We start from the raw sequence: 12020 nt of genomic DNA, 5'->3' as shown, positions 1-12020 counted from the left end.
ATTTATCTATGGCGATGAGTAATTTATTGATTCTGATATTGATAATTCCTTCATCGATATTTATTATCCCATGGTCTCCAAAGCAAATCAAGCAATTTTAAGCTTTGCCAACACGATAATGTATCTCTTTGAAGTCATTTGATTAGGTGTAAACCCGAGTGTATTTTCAAATTTTTTTCGAGTTTTTAGGACATGACAATATAGTCAGGATTTTCTACATAGCCTTCACATTTATGCGCCATGGGATTGTTTAAAGAAATTATTTACAGATATTAAATTATGAATTACCTACATCCACTGGCCCTTCTCACAATAAATTGGGCCTCCTTACATTGGGCAGTACTTCCTCTACGTAAAAGTTTCGCTATGTCTGTGCAAGACTAACATTTTCTGTCCACACAAATACTAGTAACACCTGAACGGACAAGCGTGTTAAATTTTTAAGAAAGATAAGATTCGCTAAAAAAATTGACTTTCTATTTATACATGTACAAAAGTAATGCATAGATACTGAAGTGAATTAGACCTATTTACAGTTGGTGACGATTATATTACTTGTACTGTACAACGTAACGAATAAATAAATGAGCATTATTATCCACATATAGAACCGCACATGCAACTATCTGTCCTTGAATATTCAAAAAACATCTAAGGAGGAAAACAACAACATCAACTCAGTGTTAAAACACACAAGTGAGATCCACTGAGAATGTTGGTTTTATTAGGGGTTTTTGGATCTCTCACGTTGGAACTAAGGCTAATTGAACCCTTTTTATTATGCAATAAGAAAATTGATCTTTTATCGTGGCGGCGAAAAGAAAATATTATTTTCTGGTGTTGTGTTTCAGAAGACCCGGATAATCTAGTGTTCAGCTTTAAGCCAAACAGCCATATTACCATCCATTACGGACTACAGTTGACCTGGGACGTTGCAAAGATGACTTGTTGGCTTTACGGAGCAGAACTCGCCTCACTCGAAACCATGCCAAAGTTTCAGTTTGTCGCCAATATAATTAGAAACCACCCGTGTAAGTACATACTTGTACAATACCAAACTATAAATATAGCTAAAGCAGCGGTTCAAGCTGGTATTTCTATCTTACGTAACTTCACTTCCGATTAATTGAATGGTGTCTTTTGTGCATGGGGAGATAAGCAACTTAATTAGAAAGTGTACATTCTTCCTATCCATCAATGTTGCATGGCGATATTTTACACGTAATAAATCGGTCTTTATGTTGCACGCTTTAAATTATATTTAAAAGTTTTTGAAACCCTACAAATCCTATATTTATTGATTCAGTTTAACTACCTTAGACATAAACAAATGATCATGCCATTTTGAAAGTAGCAAGTTTCCAACTAATAGAGTTTGCCGTAACGAAACCTACAAACACCGGAAAATTGGACTTTTCTGCACGTTGATCGCACATTATGACAAAACCGTAAGGCAGAGAAAAGAAATAGGACCGGAATTGTGATCAGCATGAAAAACTCCGTCAGATACTATACGCAAAATATTGAAAATCAAACATTTTTGGACATGTGGCTTCCATACTTTTCAAGATATAAACGTGTTTTTGGCAAACTTAATTTGTCCGAACGTTGTGTCTGTTAAATAACAGCTCAATGGAATTAACCATTATCGAGAAGTAACGTTTCTTACCCATGGCAATATGGTAACAAAAATCGATCATGCATCTATGCATTGGTATACTGAATCCTGTTCCTCTTATGTCTCATTTGTAAAGGGTAAACCATTGCTTCCAATTCGTTAACGTCATTTGTGAGCTGCCTAAGCAGTCACTCCGTGGTTCGGGGAATCTAATGCTGTTTCTCCCCGGGGAAGAACCCGGTTTTGATGATGTCACTTCCAGTCTGTTAATATGACAATTCAATTTATGTCCGTTTATTTAATAATCCATAGCGTGTGTAATTTTTTTTTTATGAAATTATGTTTTGCTGTTCTCTCCTGTCTTGCTCACTTATATGTCCTCCGAGCATATTCGAACGCATTTGTAGTGCCGTTTCAATCCAGTTAAAATAGCTGTGTAAGTCAAACATATCCTTTAGTTTGAGTATGTCTATGTGTCACTTCATGATGTTTACAAACATTTTTGGAAATTTCATGTAGGAAACATCTGCACTATTTTCCTGTCAGCAGATTCATGTGCCTATGAGAAGTGTCATTATAAAGGGTTTTCATTAAAATCCAAATATGGACACTAAGCCACGTGACCGAATTGGCCAGTAGTTACGGGGCACAACTTCTATCCTAAAACATGCTGAAATCGACGGATTACTTACTGACCATGTTTGTTAAAAAAACGTGACACAGTTTTCCCGAGAGTAATGATATTCCTAACAATTTTAATAGAACCCAGTCCAGCTCATGCTGGCTTCCTCTCCGGCCCTGTTTCCTTGCTCCAACATTTCAATGTTGATCGACAAGTGACAGACGGTCTTGCAACGTGATGCAAAAGATTGGCCGTGTAAGGTGTCGTTGATTTAGTAGATCTAATATTTGAGCTCTGACATAAGATCTATACTCTATTTTTCAGTAGAAAAAGGAAAAAGGCTGAGATGTATTTCAATTTATGTTTTTTCTTGCATTTCTAGCCCTTAATATTCCCGATATGCTTTTCCACGTGGGGGCATCGGATAGAGTCAGAGAGGGAGACTGGCTTTGGGAAAGCGGAGATTTCTTAAGTGAGAACGCCCAAGTGTGGTGTAAGGCGAAAGGTGAACCAGATAACAGAGGCTCATTCTTCGGCCCATATGATACAGCTGCTATGGTCAACTCAGTTGAATGTGATTTAACCTTGAGGGACATAGGGCTTTTGGACACTGGTTACTTCGTGTGTGAGAAAGAATTGCAATAAGTGATCAAAAGGCTGCTACTCTGTTCTACTGGATGATGAACAAAAATGGAGAATGTTCATAGGGCTATTAGAAAAGGAGAGCAGTCGACGAAACGGTGAACGTGTTCCACTTGGTGAAACTTTAGTGCATAGGGTCAGTTAAGCGTGTGTGATCACGTGTATCCCGTGAGTGAAGTCACTTGTGAGGACTAGGGAAGACGAGAAACTCTGTACAAGTGCTCTATATTAGTCAGAGACCAACGCAATAGGACATTATGTGGTTCTAAAACAATAAACTTGATTTAAAATCTAGACAATATACAGACTTTGCGTTTGCAGAATGTCAACGAACAAAGGTATATTCAAAGCAAAAGGTTATGTAACATTGATAATGTTCACCAAATGGAAGCATAGCTGAAGACAATGACGCTTGAACAGAAATGCGCTCTAACCCCAGTCGGACTTTTCAATGTCTAAAATTGTACATATTGTGAATAACAATCTGGCCGGTAATGGTTGTGTTCCTTCGCACCATATTTCATGTCAGGTTTCCTTTTATTTTATAACTCTTGTATATCGTCGTTTTGAAGTCCTATAATACAAACTCTTACTTTTTGTTTTCTTCCCCCGCAACTTCAGTTTACTTTTGTATTTATATGTACATGCCCTCAAACTGAAAGCCTTAATTTCTGTACAGTGATTTAAATAATGTAAGCGCGCTCATATATTGGATGACCCTTTCCTATTCTATGGGAAACCCCGTGTGCCAATGACATCCAGTAAGTAATTTCAATTTCAATTTCACCAAGAGTTGACTGTTTTCCGTCTGTGAGAAATGTTAAAACTTCGGTCCAATTGTTGACGATGAAGGATCTGTGTTATCATTTTGCTTAAGTTGCATAAATATTAGGTCTACAGAAAATGTGATCATTAAAAAAAAAAAATTGCATCAGCAACTAGCTAATGAAAGTATTCGAATGTGACGCTTGTTACACTACTCATTTTATTCATTGTTGTTGTTTTTTTGTTGACCAGATGGATTCGGTAATTCATTGGTGTTACCATGTTTTGTATAAAATAAAACTCTCATAAGAATTTTAAAGATTCGACTGATTCGACTAAACAGCATAAATACAAATGTATACCCGTCCAATCATGTTTGGCTTAAAAAAAAAAACTTGTTAATTAGTTGGGCATAGAGCTTTTTATTCTTTGAAACTTATATTGCATATCATGTAACAGATATCCGTATTGTTGCTCCATGTCAGTGAAAAGAGAACGCCTTGTCAGTTATGTATACAACCAAAGATTCATATAACGGAAAGGATACCTGGATATTTTCAATTTCATTGGCTAACGGACCAGATGTCTGGTTACAGCCTCGTGTACAGCTTTTGCATGTTTTCCCATTTTTGTGCAGTGTCTTTAACTGAAATAAGGAAAATTGAAATTTGTTGCTATGTAAGGACTAATTAAGCAACTTTCATTTTCCGTGTATTGATCAAAACAGTTGTCTTTTTTTTTAAAATAAACAACAAAAACGCACTTCGTATTATTTTTGTATGATTTTGTTATTATTGTTTTCATTATCAGTCATTCTTGACGAGTGATGTCTGGTAAGTTGCTATTAAAATCACTGCATCTTTATTTGTCTTCTGCTGCTTGAGTCATCCGTCGGCTGGCGTAGGTTTGAAGGCGGTAAGTTGACATAGGCATTTACTTGGACCACGAATACTACAATGGAGCAAAGACACAACGGTATGGCTTAACTCATATTTCTGAGGCATTGTGGATCATGACGATGTATCCTTTCAACAAGCCAATCTAAATGCTGATACAGTGCTGGCTCACTTGGAGGGCATGACGAAGAACATGACGCGGTTGGCGAATGAACCCTTTTGTGGCGAAAATGCTACACCTACAGTGCACAGTCATCCTATGGACTATAGCGTACGGAAAAAACTCGGAAACTATATTCGGATTTTATTTTTTTAAATAATTCCCTGCGATGAATAGATTACAGATTTTGGAATTTCTCGGTTATCATCTATACAGATAATGCAGGAGGCGATATATGACAATCATTTATCGATACGACGTGCCAAACACGAAAGAGCTAGGTATTTCGAGAATCAAAAAGTTTAACCCGTAAACTTTTGATATAGTAAGAGACATGTTTGTTTGCTATATATTTTATGAAATATAACTGTCAGCTGCACATATCACATATTTTTCATGCGTGAGAGACCTTTAAGCATGTTATATATATAAAATCATAGACAAAAAATTGGTATATATCCATGTTCATAAGTAAGATGAATAAAGATGAATAAAATAAATATATGTAGTTGTATGGGAAAGGGCAAGTTAAAAGAGGAATGCTATTCTCCATCTTGCTAATACGAGTCTCAGAAAAAGCCTTTTAATAAATTAAGACCACCAAACAATCCACAAATAGTAGCCTGTGGAAAGACACATACGTAAGTATCGGTAGATATTTTCCACTTATAATGGTCATTAGTATAAGAATTGGTAAGTTGTGTCCCTGCATGTTCTATTTGACACACGGTTTGATAGTATCACTGACGGATTATCCAGGGATAAGCCGTAAGGGACAGATGTTGATTTTATCCATATACTGTCCATTCGTTATGTAGATCAATACTCATTAGCACAGACAGTAGCACACACCTGGTGCGTTAGTGAGTCTCGGATCGAGATGGTATCGATAAACTACCCGTCTAGTACACGATATGACCTAAACGGCTTGTCATAACTACATAAGGACTGGTGCCCGGACAAGGATATCAGTTCACTGCTGTTGTATCTTGCGTATGTGGCACCAAGTTGACTTATAGATTAATCCTTAACACAATTGGTATGTTCATATACTAGAACAAACAAGCTAATTGGAACATCTGGCAAATAGTGATGTCATTGTTCTAAATTCAATTCACAAGCTTGATTTGACAATACCATGTGTCAAGAGAGACATGAATAGTTAATTTGGTGTTAGGTTTACAGACAACCTCGTACTATGTGCAATGTTTATGACATAGGGTAAATTACTTGATTATATTTTAGTATCCTATTTATCATACAAGGCCTAAAGAAAACTCGTGCGCCACTTTCACAACTTTTTGTACTGGTTACCAACGATGTAGCTGCATCAAACTAAACCCTACTTTGCTAATATTTGTCACTCCCACAAGAAAATATGTCTTGATTACGGTACGATCTGATTGCCTATTCATACATGTTTAAAATATAATGTATGCGAAAATTCGCGTCTTAAATTAAGTTGTCAAAGGTGATAATAAACCGAACTCTCTTTCACAGGCCAAGGTGTCTCCACATACTTTTCCCTGACATATACATGTAACATAATTTAGTGTTGGTGTCATTAGTTTTATCATGTGCAAACACATACATCGACCACACTATTTCTTTTCTTATTTCATTGCTTTTAAACACCATACCCAAGAATTTGTCAACCTGCTATACTAAAAGTTATAAACAAGCTCATGAATTTAAAATGCCACAATCATAATTTTTGTCTGATTTCCACAGTAATTATTAATACGTAGGAGCAATGAAATATGTAACAAATTTTATTAGCACATTTACGCTGTGATGTAAGTAGTGTTCTTAGTCTCAGTGGTTTTTAGCGATGACATAAATGACATTATTCCAGAGAAGTATTTAACGAGCTAAACTGCAAAGATGAAAGGTGTGATGAATGATTAACAACACCGTAACAGTTTAACGCGGACCTCTAGGTGTGAAGTCATGTGTAACTTTCTGTGCTACAAGTAGTAGCAGCATGTATATCAGTGTCTATAAGTAGATTCAGTAAGGGTCAGACGTATTATCACGAAAGTGACGCAGTGTCAGAGGATTTAACCAAACTAGGGAGAAGGGAGGGATGATACTGACAGGCCTAGCTTAACAGCCACCTCATTATTATTTAGGTGAAAGCGTCTGGTGGCTCAACCAGCCTACGGTTGTGAGACCGGAACTGTAGGAAGTGGTACCACTTGATCTCCTCCGCGCCATCCTACGGCTTTACACTTCATAGCACAGGAAGTTAACAGTGGGGCCGAATTTCCTGGAATATAATCGACTAGTACAGCATCACTGTTCCATTAGTTGGGAGACATATGCCGATATAAGGAAACTTACTCTCTTTTAGAATATGGATTTACTTTATCTAGTCTTTCTAATCATTGCCCTTGGAACTTTCTCAGTGACAGGTAAGTAGACCAAGCCGTTCTGTAGTTTTATACATAAACTCTGACCTGAAACGTTTGACAGTTCTATAAGTTTAACCATTACAAAGTGAGAAACGCTGTACACATGATTTATTAAAGTTTACTTAGACAGGTATATTCTAACCATTTTGTCTAAATTATTTAACTTTTGTAAAACCATCATATCAAGGACAAGTTAACCTTTGAAAGAAAACATCAAACCATCCATGTCGCAGGTGATGATTTTCTTATACATTTTTTCTTATATACAAGATTATTTTGGTAAATTATTGTCTGTAGACAAATTCTATAGCCAGGCATTTTTATTTGAAATTCAGAAATTCAGGTATACAGAAATACATGCACATTGCAATTTTTAAAACTTTGTTTAGTTTATTCATACTAAAATGAATTTAATATATTGAATATATTGATAAAAATCACAACAAACCCATACATAATATATCACAACACAGGATAAAATACACTATAATCTTTCGATCGCTCCTGTCTATCAATAATAACTTCCTTGAAAGCTTTCACGAGATTTCTTTGAGGACAAATTAAGTATTTTAGTAGTCATAGTGACGACGATTGATAGACCTGTAGGCATTAGGCTTTGATGCGATTTTTTTTTCTTTACACTCCTCAAACAAAAGGTTTCTGTCATTTTCGGTTAAACCATGTTGACATCCATAGAATGCGTAAGAATTTAATGTAAGAATTAATTGAAATGTACCAACAGCTTCGGTGTCATGGAAAGTCAGAGAAGAATAAACAGAATAGCACAAATAGGCCTTTGGCATACGTGTAAGTACATGTACACATAATTCATTCGACTCAGTGGCATCAACTGCTGGCGTGTACTGGCTGGATCTGATCAATATTCTCTCTCGCTGTTGATGGCTCATTTCTCCATGTATTTTTATCGCCGATAAATATTCATGTGCTACAGTACAAAGTGGCGTATCAGTGATAGGAGACTTTTCCGGGTTTGATTAGAATAAAAAGTCTGAAAATTGACAGGGGAACAGATCTCCTTCTCAGCTTTACCTTGTAGACAAATGTATGTAGGAACTGCGATAACCGGGCACTCGCGGGTCCATGGCGAGTCAATCTGGACTTATCGATAATATATTCATTAAATTTACACATGCACACCATATATCTAGTAATGTCCCGATTTGCTTGATCATATTAGGCAATATATTCCCGCACAGCGAAGGAGAAGTATCACGTGATACAACGTCCGCAAATGGTTAGAGGCCAAACATCCACAGAATACATCAAGTCAATAGCAAAGACCAGCCATAACCCCGATCATAACCGCATGCGCTTCTCTTCGTTTAGATCCAGTATCCTTAGCTGATGACCTATGTGATACCGTAGAGGTGTCAAGAGCTGGAACTCACAAGCTAAGCGTAGGAAACAACACTAATTTTCAGGAGGCGTAGTTTGTTAGACTTAGATATGTTCGAGTGTTTTCCAAATGAATGTCAAGCGTCCTGAGTTCAGTTTTACACAGTTGTCGTCGGGAGTAACTGTCACAAGGCAGTTTTCACCAAACTCCCATTGTGTAACACAAACATAACTACAAAAGTGATGTAATCGCTATAAGACCACACGGTGTCGTTTTCAGAACGCCTTGAATTCGTTGTTAAATATTGACGTGTGATATAAGTCCGCAGGAATCTCAGACAACATTAACTAAAACCACAGTGACGTAATGTCGATTTCAACAGTTTTCAATGATAATGGAGACACGCAAGGTATGTTTTACGCGAATGAATTAAATCAATATCGACCTAATTCAACACGACGAATAAACTGTCCCTAGCCCCGAGTTAAGCGGAATTAGACAACCTTATGAAGTAGAGTGACAGGGAGTCTGTCCATATTTACATACCGTAAAATTTGAGAAACTTAAATCTATTTGACGGAATAACCTTGACACACTAGTTTTTGCGGCAATAAGTTGTGACGCTGATTTAAATCGTCACATAACACAGACATTCCATGTAGATAATGACGAGGCCCATGTCCATAGCATCTTCAACCATCACTGAATATTTAAGTAACAATACATAAATAGAATATAAAGCCGGCAACACGTAAGAGAGAAGCAGTCATCAGTTTCAATGCTACAGGGAATACAGTCGATATTCCAGGAAAGACATCATTTGCTAACTATCAGCTATCGCTGCTGTGGTTTTATTCTGTGTGCTGTAGTTTTTTTATGTTTGATGGTGTATGCGTGCACACTGGCGTCACTTAAATGAATAACTTATAACGGAAATCATCACATATTTCACATGATCTATAATAAATGCTACAAGAAGAGATATGTTCACCGCTTTGACTACATGATAATTATTTATTGCTAAACGGTCATCAATATAACGCCTAGTAAAGAAATAGAATCGAGATTTAAAACACTTGTTGATAAAAATCCTTTAATAGCTTGGGAAAATATGAATATCACTCATCAGAATCGTACTGAATACATGCTGTGAAGAACTATGTACTGACTGGATGTACTCTGTTTTCGATGCCAGACTTTCCTCTGAACGCGACAATGAGTTGCTTGAAAGAAATACAACCATGCAGTTTGATTTATAACTAAGAAGCCCGGAATGGATTTCCTATCCACTTCTTAACAGCATGTTGGTGTTGATGCGCTCTTGTTTTTTCCAATCGAGTGTTTAGACGTGGCAACTGAAAATAAATATGGATGCCTTTACCTTTAAGACGAAATACACCAGCATTATCCCTTATGACCCACACGATAACTGCTTTTAAAATTTATTGATATCCCATCTTTCTTATATGCTTTATTTTCCAGAGGGGCAAGTTTGTTTTAAGAAGTATGTGCAACGCAAAAACAAATGTAAGGGCCCTATACGTAAAAACAAGTACGCGACGGCTTCAGCCTGTTGTTCGTCCAGAAAAGGTGTTGGTTTTGCTGTGAAGAAGGTACGTAGCAGACAGTCTTTGTATTAATAAAAGATGATACCTGTGTTAATGATTTGGCTATATCAATGTTTAAAAAGTTGTATAAGAAAGTATTAGCCTTCCCACGATTTACTTCTCAATTTTCATTTCCGCTAAGGTTTGGTTCACTGCTTACTGGTTGAGACCACTACGTGTTAATTTTATCCCATAATACATAAGACTACATATAGAACTAGAGCAGCGACGACTGTGTGTTTTCCAGAAATTGGTAGATTCAATTCAATTAAGGTTTGATTCAAGCTATTCATGTAAACCGTAAATAATAGCAGCTAACACAACCCTTAGCAAAATGAACTGGACTGGGTAAAAGAAAATGCAATGATTTGTATAGCAATTTATATTACGTCACTGGTCTAGAATAACTTAAAGCCTGACTGAGGTTAATTCACAAGAGGCCGTATTTCACCGGTTACGTTTTATCATTTGCCAATTATTACACTGTCGTCGCCGTACAGGCTTTACTCTCTAAGCTGTTTTTATTTATCTATTTTATTTGATAAACTCAAGAATATTTCACTTATACGACGGCGGCCAACATTATGGTGGGTGGAAACCGGGCAGAGCCCGGGAGAAACCCACGACCATCCGCAGGTTGCTGGCACACTTCCCCACGTACGGCCGGAGAGGAAGCCAGCATGAGCTGGACTTGAAGTCACAGCGACTGCATTGGTGAGAGAATTTTGGGTGATTGCGATGCGCTAGCGCGCTAACCAACTGAGCACGGAGACCCCCCTCTAAGCTGTAAGTCTATAATATCAAAATGTGTATAATGTATAAAATGTATAAATGTTATTATTTATATGGTCACACATAATAAACAGTGTGATGAAAACTATGCAAAACTCTTTAAGGTCTCTGGTCATTTTTACCTTTAACATGATAAACTCAATTTGACAGAAACATGGTATAATTAATTCATGATTTCTTACGTTTATAAGAAGAAAGAAATATTGTCATTAATATTGTAGGAAAAACGTGGAGCGAAACCTATATCTATGTACTCCGTGTGAAGCCTTGGGTGGAAAGACACCAGGCAAAAACAAACCTAAACAGAACAAGACAGAGAAAGAAAAAACGAAAAAAAGGTTAGTAAACTGTGTGCTTTTATGTTATCGCATAAACTGCATCAGGAAGAGAATCTGTTTTGGAAAATCATTTCAGCTGCATAATGATAAGAAAACTGTCCGTTTTTTCAGATTCCGCCTCAGAAGGCTGGTCGTCTTGGGGTGCGTGCAGTGTGACGTGTGGCGCTGGCTGGAGGTCACGTGTTCGACTTTGTAACACTTGTGTGGCGACAGATCCGAGAAACATGCAGGTTCAGCCATGCATAGAAAAGCACTATTGCCCAGGTATGTTGTTAATCTACAATTCTGGAGAACATTGTATTCATGAAAATCCCTGCATTGACCATTCTGCAATACGGTCAATGAGTTATACTACTTGTGTCTAGAACATATCAAATCCTCTTCTTGCACAATTCTGCTACAATACTAATACAACGAGCGAAGGTATTAAGAAATGATTCCTCCTGACCACACTACATGTATTCTTGAAATTGTCATTTTAAGTTGACGGGAACTGGGGCCCGTGGTATCCATGGCAGTCTTGCTCTGCCTCCTGTGGACGGCGGAAAGCAGTCTCGTGTGCGGCACTGTAACTACCCATCACCAAGTCATGGCGGAAAATACTGTCAAGGAGAAGCAGAGGGGCACAGAGAGTGTAACACCCAAACCTGCCCAGGGTGATTTCCTTAACTGTCAATGATAGTGCTTCCGGTTGGCGCCATATCGTACGACATTGTACGGCGAATAACCTGGAAAGTCATCATCCTTTGTCTGCTGATATGTATTGAATGTGATATATCTATACTTAAGTACATTCTGCCAGAAAGTTT

At 37.3% G+C, this 12020-nt stretch overlaps 1 long non-coding RNA gene across 1 annotated transcript; it reads left to right on the top strand.

Annotated features, from left to right (window-relative positions):
- Positions 1 to 6839: 6839 nt before the first annotated feature.
- LOC135470094 (uncharacterized) lies at positions 6840 to 11105 on the top strand. The gene is made up of 3 exons (XR_010444375.1): positions 6840 to 7117; positions 9957 to 10087; positions 11095 to 11105. It is a non-coding gene; the product is annotated as an uncharacterized LOC135470094 (long non-coding RNA).
- The last annotated feature ends 915 nt before the right edge of the window (positions 11106 to 12020 follow it).

This window comes from Liolophura sinensis, chromosome 7 (genome assembly GCF_032854445.1).
Source record: "Liolophura sinensis isolate JHLJ2023 chromosome 7, CUHK_Ljap_v2, whole genome shotgun sequence".
NCBI classification, from domain to species: domain Eukaryota; kingdom Metazoa; phylum Mollusca; class Polyplacophora; order Chitonida; family Chitonidae; genus Liolophura; species Liolophura sinensis.
Note: the sequence above shows the minus strand (reverse complement) of the source record. Positions and strands in the feature narration are given on the sequence as shown.